Source organism: Lepidochelys olivacea (assembly GCF_965140295.1).
Source record: "Lepidochelys olivacea isolate rLepOli2 genome assembly, chromosome: 11".
Taxonomy (NCBI): Eukaryota; Metazoa; Chordata; order Testudines; family Cheloniidae; genus Lepidochelys; species Lepidochelys olivacea.
The window spans coordinates 61,467,366-61,482,215 of record NC_140421.1 but is presented as its reverse complement, the minus strand read 5'-3'; the positions used below and the strand labels follow the sequence as shown (position 1 = coordinate 61,482,215).

At 43.4% G+C, this 14,850-nt stretch overlaps 1 protein-coding gene across 5 annotated transcripts in view; it reads left to right on the top strand.

Moving 5' to 3' along the window:
- The first annotated feature begins 269 nt into the window (after positions 1-269).
- RAPH1 (Ras association (RalGDS/AF-6) and pleckstrin homology domains 1) overlaps positions 270-14,850 on the top strand; it is a 159,273-nt gene continuing 144,692 nt past the window's right edge. For 4 of the 5 annotated variants that reach the window (XM_084642613.1, XM_084642612.1, XM_084642611.1 and 1 more), the window contains exon 1: positions 270-449. The gene's annotated coding sequence lies outside the window, so the exon portion shown is untranslated. Of the gene's footprint in view, positions 450-11,720; positions 11,765-14,850 lie in introns of all 5 variants that reach the window. The other variant, XM_084642610.1, reaches the window with a different exon arrangement.

The window sequence follows — 14,850 nt, the reverse complement described above, 5'->3', positions numbered from 1 at the left end:
ATGTGGACGCTGCGCCCGGGGCTCAGGCACAGGGCTCCACAAGGCCGGGCCCCCGTTCGCAGCCGTGGCGGGCGCGGCAGCGGCAGCGGGCGCTGCTGAGGGGAAGGCGGCGCCTCGCCGCTCGCAGCAGGCCGGGCGCGGGGCTGGATGAATGGAGCGGGGGAGCCAGCGGGCTGCGGCGGAGGGAGCGGCGGGGCCTGCGCGCCGGAAGTGAGCGGCCGGGGAGAGCCCGGCGCGGCGGGGCTGGGGCTGAGTCAGGCACTGGGGCGTGGGGAGAAGACGCGCCGCAGCCTCCGGCCAGGGACGCGCTCGGGCTGCCAGGCGGGGGCGGCTCCGCGCTGAGCAAAGGGGCCGGGAAGCGCCTGGGGGAGCCGCCGGCGCCGCGCTGCCACCATTAGCCGGGCGGCGAGAGGAGGAGCCGGAGGAGCCGACCTCGAGCCGCCGCCGCGGTGAGTGCTCAGCGCCTGCCCGGGAAGGGGAGCCGGGAGCCGGTCCTCCTCCCGCCGCGTCCTGCTCCCCTGGCAGTAGCCGCGGGCTGTATCGCCCGGCCTGGGGAGTGGGTTCCCCAGTAGTGGCCGGCTCCGAGCCGCCGTCTATGGGGCAGCGGCTGGGGGCTCGCCCTATTGTCCTGTCTGGGGAGCGCCCCCACCCTGGGGGAGCCGGCTGGGGGATATGCGCATCCCAGCTGGGGGCGGTGATTTGGGGAGGGAGACAATAATCGGATCTTGGGGTGCCCTAGAAGTGTGTGTAATAAAGCTGGATGGGGGAGAGGGAGGAGGGGTCTCCCCTGTATTTTGGGGCGGGAATCGGAGGAGCTGGATCCTCTTTTTTTTTTTTTTTTTTTAACCAAATCCCTGCTCCATAGGGTCACCCCAGGAAAGCTACCACCCAAGGCAGAGTGTAGAGGAGGAGGGGTTGGGATTGCCCCAGCAGCAGTACCGCATCACGCCCCTCGTCTGTTACACTGTTCATGGCTCCAGTTCTCTTCCCCCTTAAAAATCAGTTCAGCTCAAGCTCTGGAAAGAGAGGGTCTGATGGGTGGTGTGCGTCTGTGTTTAAAGGTGCTGTGGTTTGTCTCTTTCTCTACCCCCTTCCCCCCCCCCCAATTTGAGTCTTGTTCGCGGCTTTCCTGAGCTTGAGGTGCAAAATAAGAGCTTTAATGTAAAAATAGGAATGCGATTAATTTTGTAGAAAAGAAAAGGGTTGAAAGTGGACCGGGGATGGGAGAGGAATCTGTTTTGTGGCATTCAGACAATGTCAGCTTTAGTGAGTCCCCACCCTGTGGAGCTGAAAGCAGCAACATAGTCCCATCCGCCGACTAGCCGAATGTCTATGGCAATAACTTAAAGACTCAACACAAATTAAACCACTTTCCTTAGTGTAGGAGGGAAAAAACAAGGCTGATTAATTACAATTTTTAATTCCTTTTTAAAAACACCGTATTTTTGTAGCTATTTTGCCATCCATATTGGTGAGGGGCAGAATGATTCTTGAAGAACCTCCCAGGCAAGGCTGATGTCTGCATTGGTTTTCATGAAGATGAGGCGAGTTTTCTAGTGCATAGAGAGAATCACCAGTGGGAGGAGAAAGAGGAGTGTCTGTATACAGAAATATATTTTGAATGTTAGAATAGCAGTTACAGTTACTGCACATCTGTATTCAGTTTTTTCTTTTCCATTTGAAAATGGCTAATCAATTGAGGCAACTGATAACTTCTCTGTTAATTTTTAAAGCTATTTCATTTCTATTGGGTAATTGTCTTATTATGTGGCAACTAATAAAATACCTGTACGTTTTAGTTTGATACTTGTATTTAGTTGTTTTCAGCAGTGATTTTGACCTTGATTACATATACCCAGAAGGATAATAAAAAAATGCACAGAAAAAGAAGCACCTACTCGTTTTCTATAAATAAGGTACTGAAGTGTCTATAAAGTCAGTTGGTGCTCTGTTGTGAAAGGGTTGAGAACTACTGTTCTCTGTGATTGTAGAAATAACTTAAAACTATGTTGTACGCCAGAGTGACTTTTCTTAAAGGGACATATCAACTTAGAAAACAGTTCTGCTGAAAATTCTGTAACTACTATACTATACCTGAAGTGTTTCAAATAGAAGGAAGGAAATCTTTCCAGTTTTACTTTGTGCTTAGTCAGTTTCACTGTTTTTTTGTGTACAGCCAAGTTATCTTTTGCTGAAAGACCCTTCTGAACATAGACAAGGAATAGAAAAACACTTAAAAATTTGTTATAAGCAATTAATAATGCCTACTGGGGTTATACCATCTAAAATATGCTGTATCAGAAACTGGAATTTTAAATTAGTTGTTTAAAAAAATACACAAAACAAGTTGACAGTGTACCTGTGTAATATTTCAGTCTCTCTTTTGAATGGTAGGTGGGTGGGAGGAATATAGAGCTAATTGTTTTCCCATGCTTCAGTTAGCACGTGGCTTTCATATCTCTGGGTGGCACTGGAATACTGTTACAGAGTCCATGGTAGTGCAGCTTTTTCACAGTATGAAATTGGGAAACGCCTATGAAGCTTCTCCCCCACCCTGCAGATAGATGATTTCCCTAAAGTGCCTGGTTTTCAGAGCAGCACCCTGTGATGATGTGTTCTGCTACCCATGTTTTTCTAGATTTGCTAGTAGGTGGCATGGTAGACAATATTGCTAAGAAACAAAATGCTCCAGTCAAAGAAAGGAGTACGGCTTACCGATTATTGCATATCTTAGGCTTTTGATAATTTCATAGTGCAAGATTTTTCTTATGAAAGAGACCACTATGTGTAATATAAAACCAGTCCTCCTTGAAAGATTGCATAATAATGTCTTGAGACCATTACCTGTAACCTTGAGTTTGTTTAAAATAGATTTTCCAGGGCAGTAGTTCATTATGATTAATTGTTTAGGAACTCTCTGTATATTGAGGTTTCTTTAAAAAAAAAGTTGTTTTTGTAAAAAGCCAGGCTGCTTTTAATAAGAATATGTATTGAACTACCATAGGTACAGAATTATATCTTTCAGTTTAAGCTTGGGTCACTGTGTGCAAGATTGATCCATTACCTATGTAGGCTACAGTATAAGTGTACTTATCATATTTTTATTCAAAATGTTTTTTCAAATATCTTCTGGAATTGTAACTAATGTTTTTTGGCTTTTTTTTTTGTTTGGTTTGGTTTTTTGCTAATAGACTGATCAGTTTTCTTAAGCCATAAAGACATTGTTACCTTATCTCTCTCCCCCACCCAACCTTTGAAACAAAGGTGGAAGTTGGTTCTAAACTTTTTAAGCACTGTATTTTAGGAGTGTATCAGCACATGTTCTCCTTTCTGGAAAATTATATTATTTTAGGACTTCTATTGGGACATCTTTATCTGGTATTATTCCAGCACTGACAGGAAGTGTAACGCCCCCTCCCCCACCCTTAAGAAAAAATATATAGTGTCAAAGCAACTTTATGCCCCTGGAAGAAAAAAGCTCATCAAACAGGGACAAAGGGTATGTCTACACTACGAAATTAGGTCGAATTTATAGAAGTCGGTTTTTTAGAAATCGGTTTTATATATTCGAGTGTGTGTGTCCCCACAGAAAATGCTCTAAGTGCATTAACTCGGCGGAGCGCTTCCACAGTACCGAGGCAAGCGTCGACTTCCGGAGCGTTGCACTGTGGGTAGCTATCCCACAGTTCCCGCAGTCTCCGCTGCCCATTGGAATTCTGGGTTGAGATCCCAATGCCTGATGGGGCTAAAACATTGTCGCGGGTGGTTCTGGGTACATATCGTCAGGCCCCCGTTCCCTCCCTCCCCCCGTGAAAGCAAGGGCAGACAATCATTTCGCGCCTTTTTTCCTGAGTTACCTGTGCAGACGCCATACCACGGCAAGCATGGAGCCCGCTCAGGTAACCGTCACCCTATGTCTCCTGGGTGCTGGCAGACGCGGTACGGCTTTGCTGCACAGTAGCAGCAACCCATTGCCTTCTGGCAGCAGACGGTGCAATACGACTGGTAGTCGTCCTCGTCGTGTCCGAGGTGCTCCTGGCCACGTCAGCTGGGAGCGCCTGGGCAGACATGGGCGCAGGGACTAAATTTGGAGTGACTTGACCAGGTCATTCTCTTTAGTCCTGCAGTCCTATTGAACCGTCTTATGGTGAGCGGGCAGGCGATACGGACTGCTAGCAGTCGTACTGTACCATCTTCTGCCAGGCAGGCAAGAGATGAGGATTGCTAGCAGTCGTATTGTACCATCTTATGCCAGGCAGGCAAGAGATGAAGATGGCTAGCAGTTGTACTGTACCATCTTCTGCCAAGCAGCCATGAGATGTGGATGGCATGCAGTCCTTCTGCACCGTCTGCTGCCAGCCAAAGATGTAAAAGATAGATGGAGTGGGTCAGAACAAGAAATAGACCAGATTTGTTTTGTACTCATTTGCCTCCTCCCCTGTCTAGATCACACTGCAGTCACTCACAGAGAAGGTGCAGCGAGGTAAATCTAGCCATGTATCAATCAGAGGCCAGGCTAACCACCTTGTTCCAATAACAACGATAACTTAGGTGCACCATTTTTTATTGGAACGCTCCGTGCAGTCCTGCCTGAAATACTCCTTGATGTACAGGCACACCCTTTGTTGATTTTAGCTCCCTGAAGCCAACCCTGTAAGCCGTGTCGTCAGTCGCCCCTCCCTCCGTCAGAGCAACGGCAGACAATCGTTCCGCGCCTTTTTTCTGTGCGGACGCCATACCAAGGCAAGCATGGAGGCCGCTGAGCTCATTTTGGCAATTAGGAGCACATTAAACACCACACGCATTATCCAGCAGCATATGCAGCACCAGAACATGGCAACGCGATACCGGGCGAGGAGGCGACGTCAGCGCGGTCCCGTGAGTGATCAGGACATGGACACAGATTTCTCTCAAAGCATGGGCCCTGACAATGCATGCATCATGGTGCTAATGGGGCAGGTTCGTGCTGTGGAACGCCGATTCTGTGCTCGGGAAACAAGCACAGACTGGTGGGACCGCATAGTGTTGCAGGTCTGGGACGATTCCCAGTGGCTGCGAAACTTTCGCATGCGTAAGGGCACTTTCATGGAACTTTGTAACTTGCTTTCCCCTGCCCTGAAGCGCATGAATACCAGGATGAGAGCAGCCCTCACAGTTGAGAAGCGAGTGGCGATAGCCCTGTGGAAGCTTGCAACGCCAGACAGCTACCGGTCAGTTGGGAATCAATTTGGAGTGGGCAAATCTACTGTTGGGGCTGCTGTTATGCACGTAGCTCACGCAATCAAAGATCTGCTGATATCAAGGGTAGTGACCCTGGGAAATGTGCAGGTCATAGTGGATGGCTTTGCTGCAATGGGATTCCCTAACTGTGGTGGGGCTATAGACGGAACCCATATCCCTATCTTGGCACCGGAGCACCAAGCCGCCGAGTACATAAACCGCAAGGGGTACTTTTCGATAGTGCTGCAAGCTCTGGTGGATCACAAGGGACGTTTCACCAACATCAACGTGGGATGGCCGGGAAAGGTCCATGATGCTCGCATCTTCAGGAACTCTGGTCTGTTTCAAAAGCTGCAGGAAGGGACTTTATTCCCAGACCAGAAAATAACGGTTGGGGATGTTGAAATGCCTCTATGTATCCTTGGGGACCCAGCCTACCCCTTAATGCCATGGCTCATGAAGCCGTACACAGGCAGCCTGGACAGTAGTCAGGAGCTGTTCAACTACAGGCTGAGCAAGTGCAGAATGGTGGTAGAATGTGCATTTGGACGTTTAAAGGCGCGCTGGCGCAGTTTGCTGACTCGCTTAGACCTCAGCGAAACCAATATTCCCACTGTTATTACTGCTTGCTGTGTGCTCCACAATATCTGTGAGAGTAAGGGGGAGACGTTTATGGCGGGGTGGGAGGCTGAGGCAAATCGCCTAGCTGCTGGTTACGCGCAGCCAGACACCAGGGTGGTTAGAAGAGCACAGGAGGGCGCGGTACGCATCAGAGAAGCTTTGAAAACCAGTTTCATGACTGGCCAGGCTACGGTGTGAAAGTTCTGTTTGTTTCTCCTTGATGAAACCCCCCACCCCTTGGTTCACTCTACTTCCCTGTAAGCTAACCACTCTCCCCTCCTCCCTTTAATCACCGCTTGCAGAGGCAATAAAGTCATTGCTGCTTCACAGTCATGCATTCGTTATTCATTCATCACACAAATAGGGAGATGACTACCAAGGTATCCCAGGAGGGGTGGTGGAGGAGGGAAGGAAAATGCCACACAGCACTTTAAGCACAGCACTTTAAAAGTTTACAACTTTAAAATTTATTGAATGACAGCCTTCTTTTTTTTGGGCAATCCTCTGTGGTGGAGTGGCTGGTTGGCCGGAGGCCCCCCCACCGCGTTCTTGGGCGTCTGGGTGTGGAGGCTATGGAACTTTTGGAGGAGGGCGGTTGGTTACAGAGGGGCAGCAGTGGCAGTCTGTGCTCCAGCTGCCTTTGCTGCAGCTCAACCATACACTGGAGCATACTGGTTTGGTCCTGCAGCAGCCTCAGCATTGAATCCTGCCTCCTCTCATCACGCTGCCGCCACATTTGAGCTTCAGCCCTGTCTTCAGCCTGCCACTTACTCTCTTCAGCCCGCCACTTACTCTCTTCAGCCCTCCACCTCTCCTCCCGGTCATTTTGTGCTTTCCTGCACTCTGACATTATTTGCCTCCACGCATTCGTCTGTGCTCTGTCAGTGTGGGAGGACAGCATGAGCTCGGAGAACATTTCATCACGAGTACGTTTTTTTTTCTTTCTAAGCTTCACTAGCCTCTGGGAAGGAGAAGATCCTGTGATCATTGAAACACATGCAGCTGGTGGAGAGAAAAAAAGGGACAGCGGTATTTAAAAAGACACATTTTATAAAACAGTGGCTACACTCTTTCAGGGTAAACCTTGCTGTTAACATTACATACATAGCACATGTGCTTTCATTACAAGGTCGCATTTTGCCTCCTCCCACCGCGTGACTACCCCCTCAACCTTTCCCCCATCCCTGTGGCTAACAGCGGGGAACATTTCTGTTTAGCCACAGGCAAACAGCCCAGCAGGAATGGGCTCCTCTGAGTGTCCCCTGAAGAAAAGCACCCTGTTTCAACCAGGTGACCATGAATTATATCTCACTCTCCTGAGGATAACACAGAGAGATAAAGAATGGATTTTGGTTGAATGCCAGCAAACATACACTGCAATGCTTTGTTCTACAGTGATTCCCGAGTACGTGTTACTGGCCTGGAGTGGTAAAGTGTCCTACCATGAAGGACGAAATAAGGCTGCCCTCCCCAGAAACCTTTTGCAAAGGCTTTAGGACTACATCTAGGAGAACCGCAAATGCCAGGGCAAAGTAATCCTTTCACATGCTTGCTTTTAAACCATGTATAGCATTTTAAAAGGTACACTCACCAGAGGTCCCTTCTCCGCCTGCTGGGTCCAGGAGGCAGCCTTGGGTGGGTTTGTGGGGTACTGGCTCCAGGTCTAGGGTGAGAAACAGTTCCTGGCTGTCGGGAAAACCGGTTTCTCCGCTTGCTTGCTGTGAGCTATCTACAACCTCCTCCTCCTCCTCATCTTCTTCGTCCCCAAAACCTGCTTCCGTATTGCCTCCATCTCCATTGAAGGAGTCAAACAACACGGCTGGGGTAGTGGTGGCTGAACCCCCTAAAATGGCATGCAGCTCATCATAGAAGCGGCATGTTTGGGGCTCTGACCCAGAGCGGCTGTTCGCCTCTCTGGTTTTCTGGTAGGCTTGCCTCAGCTCCTTCAGTTTCACGCGGCACTGCTTCGGGTCCCTGTTATGGCCTCTGTCCTTCATGCCGTGGGAGATTTTCACAAAGGTTTTGGCATTTCGAAAACTGGAACGGAGTTCTGATAGCACGGATTCCTCTCCCCAAACAGCGATCAGATCCCGTACCTCCCGTTCGGTCCATGCTGGAGCTCTTTTGCGATTCTGGGACTCCATCATGGTCACCTGTGCTGATGAGCTCTGCATGGTCACCTGCAGCTTGCCACGCTGGCCAAACAGGAAATGAGATTCAAAAGTTTGCGGTTCTTTTCCTGTCTCCCTGGCCAGTGCATCTGAGTTGAGAGTGCTGTCCAGAGCGGTCAGAATGGAGCACTCTGGGATAGCTCCAGGAGGCCAATACCATCAAATTGTGTCCACAGTACCCCAAATTCGAGCCGGGAACGTCGATTTAAGCGCTAATCCACTTGTCAGGGGTGGAGTAAGGAAATCGATTTTAAGAGCCCTTTAAGTCGAAATAAAGGGCTTCACTGTGTGGACGGGTGCAGGTTTAAATCGATTTAACGCTGCTAAATTCGACCTAAAGTCCTAGTGTAGACCAGGGCAAAGTTGAAAGCCTGAACTAGCCAATCATGTCTAACAAATGCTAAGACAGATACGTTATGCTGAAAATCACACTCATTAAACAATTTGGATCATATTCCTTCAATTCTCATTAGCAAAACAAAAACAGAAACAAAATAACACTCCAAACAAATAAAAACTTCTTGCATTTTCGCTGAAAGTGCAAGTCATAAAGTAGCCAGGCAAGCAGAACAGCAAGTAGATTTACTGGTGAATTTTCAAGTTAAGTAGAAAACCAAAATTTGGACCAAATAGGGCACTGGACAACTTTCAAAACTGATATTTTCATTTGTCATGTGTTGAGCACTTTGCTGATAACCTGGACCACATTAAAAGAGAGAATTTTGAAGCAAAAAAAGTGCTTTTCCACCTAACAGCTAGAAATGTCAAGTAAGGAATTTATGATCACCCGTTATTTAGAGATCGATATTGAAACCTTATACAGAGGAGTAAGTTAAAGATAACTTTAACTTTAGTCTTCAAATTTCCTTGCTTTTGTCATTATGCGTTACCTAGGGAGGTGGTAGAATCTCCTTCCTTAGAAGTTTTTAAGGTCAGGCTTGACAAAGCCCTGGCTGGGATGATTTAATTGGGGATTGGTCCTGCTTTGAGCAGGGGGTTGGACTAGATGACCTCCTGAGGTCCCTTCCAACCCTGATATTCTATGATTCTATGATTATGAAACTGATTTTACTGAATTATTTACCCAGTGGAGAGGGTCTGGATCCAGATTTCAGGGTCTGGAGTTCTGATCTGATTTTTGTTCACTATTATTTATATTTCAGTATCACCTATTGGCCTCAGCCTGGTTGGGGTCCCATTGTGCTAGGTACTGTACATACATAGGCCCTGATCCTGTACAGACTTAGCATGTGCTTATTTTATGCAGTGGGAGTAGACCCATTGACTAGAATGGGACTACTCGGTATGTAAAATTGAGCACTTGTGTGATTTTTTACAGGATTGAGGCCATAGAAAATGATTGTACCTATCCCAAAGAGCTTATAATCTAAATGCCTGTCTTTAATTTTATTAGACTCTGCAAAAATATTACCCATAAGGATTTTTAAATACATAGTTTATAACAGTGGCTCTCAACCTTTCCAGACTGCAGTATCCCTTTCAGGAGTCTGATTTGTCTTGTGTACCCCCAAGTTTTACCTCACTTAAAATCTACTTGCTTAAAAAATCAGACATAAAAATACAAGAGTCACAGCACACTATTACTGAAAATTGCTTACTCATTTTTACCATATAATTACAAAATAAATCAATTTCAATGTAAATGTCATATTTACATTTCAGTGTATAGTATACAGAGCAGTATAAACAAGACATTGTCTGTATGACATTTCAGTTTGTACTGATTTCACTAGTGCTTTTTATGTAGGCTGTTGTAAAACTAGGCAAGTATCTAGATGTACCCCCGGAAGACCCCCGTGTACCCCTAGGGATACCCGCACCCCTGGTTGAGAACCACTGGTTTATAATATATGCATGCTACATTTGATTTATTTTCTAATTGAATGGGAATGTAAAATGTACATTGCCAGTAAACCACACATATGTACAATTGCTTCATGATGTTTCAATACCCTTTCCTTAAAAACTTTGGGCAGGAGTGGGGAATACTTCTGGGCTTAGATGTTTTACTCAAAGGAATTTTTACAGCAGAATTAGGAATCCCCAGAAAACAAGGCTTGAAATTAAGACTCTTGGATTTGTGTATCATTTAAAACTCTTTAACCATTAGATCAGCAAATTTGATTTTGAAACCTGCATAATGACACTAGACCTGTGTATAATTTATATACAATAGAATATGGCTACACACAACAGTTGAGTGATTTTTAAAAAGAATAATGAAATAGAATTGATACTAAAAAATAATTGCCTAATTTAGTATTGAATAAAAGAAGCTGTTTTAATGGTCCAGAACACACCTTAGTCAAATTGTAGGTACAATTCAACAAGGATTAAATGGACGTGACATTTTCTGCCTTTAGGTACTTGTACAACAAGGTTACAGGTTAGTGGTGGGAAGCTTCCACTACCATTGCCTGATTTTTAATTGGTCTTTAGATCCACAAGGGATTTAAGGTTCTACTGTTGTTAATTAAATTCTCTTAAATGCTCTTTCCATTGAAAAAGGCATATCTCAAAAGGCTTAATATTATAAACTAATAAGACATTTTGAAAGAATAGTTTCCATCTCAGTGAACAATACATAACATTCTTTAATGGCTGAATATTTAAAAATATTTTTCTAGATGAGAATTTTGTATGTTCCATTCAGAGAAAGTAAGCGTTGGTGCTAAATCAGAAGCATATTTCTGATAATTTAAAGCAGATTTAATGCATCATTTGCCATTTTTCTTTGCCTTTTCAAATAATAAATACACTGGGCAAAAAATAGAGCTATGACTCCATATTTAAAGGTTTAACACTTTACTAGATGATGTTTTATAATCTTGCTGACTACGTAGATTACTATAGGTCTTTTAATGCAGAATTCCTGAACTGTCCTTTTCTGGTGGTTATCTCTTGTGACAATTACTCCATCAGGAACAGCATGTCTAAAAGCACGTGCACCAGAATGTGTAACTATGTTGAGTCACTAAGAAATAGGGATGACAAATGGAGCTCTTTCCACCAAAGGTTTTTTGACTTAACTGAATACTAGGGAGAAGAGAAACATGAGAAACGGATCCTTAAAATTCCACATGACCAAATACTGTAGTTATCTGAGCTAAAAGCTTATTAGCCACAGAGCCTACTATCATAATTCAGTTGAATTTTGTTCTAGTAAGAAACTGGCATATTTAAGGTTACTATAAAGACTTGAATGCAGTGTTGTTGTAGTTGTGTAGGTTCCAGGATATAAGAGAGACAAAGTTGGTCCAATAAAAGATATTACCTCACCCACCTCATCACTATAAAGACTTGTTTGTTCACCTCTTATCTCTTCAGATGAGTAAGTGATATTTTTGTCTGGACATTTAAGTGTTTTGTAATAACTTGCAAAGCTGACATATTACAGTAAAAAACTGAGATGGAACCTCATTAAAGTCTTTGAAAAATTGAGAAATAAGGAATCTTTTAAATAAAGACCTCAGTGTTGCACAGGGTAACTGCTACCTTATCGATAAGTATTCTTTGTGTCTTGTTTCCTGAGCTGCTTCTAGCATCCAAATCTTTATTGGAAAGTTATCATTTTTGGTTTCACTGTATCAATTCACCATCTTTGCATTATTTTTAAAAGGTACTGTGTTGATAGTACTCGAAGTGCAACCATTGGCAGTGAAAGCTTCTTTTCTTCTTCTCCCTCAGTGTTACTCAACTCACACGTGGAACAGCCAACTCTAGAGTGAAAGGTTAGTTCAGTCTACATGCATATTCAATCTTTTAGCATCTGAGACTGCCCACAAAAGTGTCAGTAGTGGTGGATTTTGTCTTTGTTCTCTCTACCAATGTTTTTAAATAGTAACTACTTTCTGACCTTACCATTCTGAATCAGATTTGAACCAATGACTTGGAGGTGCGGCATCTTGATTATTCCCGCTGTACTTCCACTTTCTACTGAAGTGTCCTTAAATGTGTTTATGCTTGAAGTATTTTCATAAAGAAATTACATCTTTATAGACAATAACTGGGAAAATGGCTTGCTTAGATTCTCACTGTTAACATAATATATGTTGGAAGCAAATACAAGTCTGAGTCTCTTGCATTGTGTGTGTGTTTTTGCTAAGAGAGACCTTTTTTAGTCTATTCTGGCAAGTAAGAGGAGACCACCTTCCAATATACCTGCTTTGTTTGTTCCCATCATTTAAGAAACAAGGCATGTATTCTGTAGATTTTCTGCTCTGTCCTAGTTTCATGGCAGGTTTAGATTTATGAACTTCTGTGGTTTAGCTCCCCAGTGTGGATGCTGGGTTGATCCCTCTTTTCTAGTTTCATTCAGGCAATGAAGAATTATTCAGGACAAAGTAATTTTTGGCTTCCACTTTCCAGGTTCCCCAGTCTTTTCCTGTTTCATGTTGAGGCACTATCTTCTAAGCTTCAACCACAAGTGTCGTGGAAGACAGCACCAGTAAAACAAATGCACAACAACTTTATGTAATGTAAGAAGGTACGCTGACTTCAGGGGCTCCTTCCAGATATTCCTCCCAGGGCATGTGTGGTTGTAATGCCTAGCTAAGCAGCTGCTCAGTAGTTCTCTGACCCAGCTGCCTGCTTGTAGGAGTTGACCCAAATGTGGTAGCCTTATCTCCTGTTCCCTTTTGAAATTCTCCTTGGTGAAATAACAGCATCATAGGATTGTGAGCTGAGTTACTGAGATCACAAAGGGGATTTTATTGTACTGGTTAAAAGTTTAACACCTCTTTAAGGTCAGTGACTATATTTTGGAGAAAATTTAGTGTCCCTGCCCCTTCAGTTTAGGTATGATAGTTAATATACATCTTTCGAGACATGCTTTCAGTCTTTCAACAGGATCAGAGTTGGCATTGCTTTTATTTCTAGGGTGTAAAAGTTTGGTTTTAAAAAAAAAACCCATACAAACCATTAACACTGTCCTATTTTAGTGTCATAAAAGAGGTTTTTTTAAAAAAGGGCATACATTCAATTGTAAAAAGAAGTTTCTTGTAGGTAATACTCCCCAAGCTTCGGTAAATGTATTCACTTTCATTTCCAGATCATAGCCACCCCCACCCCGGATATTGCTTGTGTCATGACTCATGTTGGCTGACTTTGTCAAATTGGAAGTGGACTTTGGAGTGTTATGTATCCGGCTAAACTGTGGGTGATCTAGAAGAATCAGTTTTTTAAAAAAAATAATTTCCATAACTGAGGTGGGGTTTTTCTTGTAGCTCAGTAATGATGTTCCAAAACAGAGTGACATCGACATGGGAAGCGCATTAGTTTTGCAAAAATTCTGTACTTCCAGATTTGCAATGTTAAGCCTATGCCTTCCTGGTTAATGTCTGAGTTCACTGTTTGTTGCTACTGCTAATCTTTTGTGGCTTAGAATGAAGACTGTTGAATGAGACTACAGTACTTATGAAATTTGAGAATTTTATTTTCTATAACTTATCTAATATTTGTCCAAATTTATTTGATTTCAGTATTCAAATTATAAATACTTTAATGGCTCTCTACTTCTTAGATGGTAATAAAACTATTTTATGGCTGTGGCACTATTACCTTCGGTCCCCTATTCTTGTTTTCACAATATCTTTAGGGACATGGAACAGTTTTTGACTGAGTGCCCCAAGTACCCTCTTACACCTTGCCCATATCTTACTACAGGTATAGTTTCCTTTCCTTGACAGTGAAATTCTCAAGTAAACCTAAGATCAGAATTATCTTACAGTGAAACTTATGGGTGAAAATTTAGTGATAAAAAATCAATAATAATAAATATTAGTTAAAACAGATTTTGTATAAAGTTATATGTAGTCTACTTCTGGGTGTTAGTGTAGTCAGAAAGTGTAAATTTGTAGCTAGATTTAAGATAATATTCAACTTGGGTCTGAGAGCTGAAGTGTGTGGTGTTCCATCATATCTCCAGTTATCTGGCCTATCCTAGAAATGATACCTCTTGCTAGTAATGGGTGTAGGCCGCGTATCCAGTTTTGATTCTCTGAAACCGTTTAACCGTAATGTAGTCCAGGACAAACCATTCAGTACTGTTTCAGAAAGCTGCAGTTAAGACTTCTTTAAGCATCTTTTTCATTTCAGAAAACTGTGATTAAACTAAACATCAGTTTGTCCTGAGCTATGCTTTTCTAGTGTAGACTTGGCCTCTGAATGAAACTACCACCTGTGTCATGCATAACCTCCTTTTCACATTTTTAAGTCTTTTTGAAGTAAAGGTACCGATCTTTTCATTAATATTCCAGTCTTGAAATTCTTTTTTCATTAGTATATTGATAATGAAGTTTGTTCACGTCCTATTCTTGTGTTCAGTGCCCCTCTCCCTAATCCCGATACAATGCTGGGGTGTGTTCCATTCAATATGGAATAAAACTGAACCTTCGTTTTCTTTAATAGGTCATTTTCCCATTTTCTGTCCTTGAATGTATTATTTCAAAAGTTTCTTGAACCTGCATAGGTGTTAACTTTTTCATTGTGTACAGGTTGGGCAGAATAAAGTTAATTTTATATGTTGTTAACCTCATCTCTGGGGGGCTGTGTTGATTTTGAATGCAGGAATTAAGGCATCTCCTTTTTCAATTCCAGTTTAGGTGATTTTGATTTCTGTAATTCCTGTCTGTCACATGTCTTGATGGATAGTGTTCACCTGTGATAAGATGTAAGAAATCTCAAGGGTTAAGAGAATTTTTGCCTAGAGACCATTTAACAAGTCTCTTGTTTCTTATCTACATGGTCACAAATCCTGTTCACTCTTACTTGGCTCCTGATTTTGCATTGTGTGCTTTACATGTTTCCAAAGCAGATT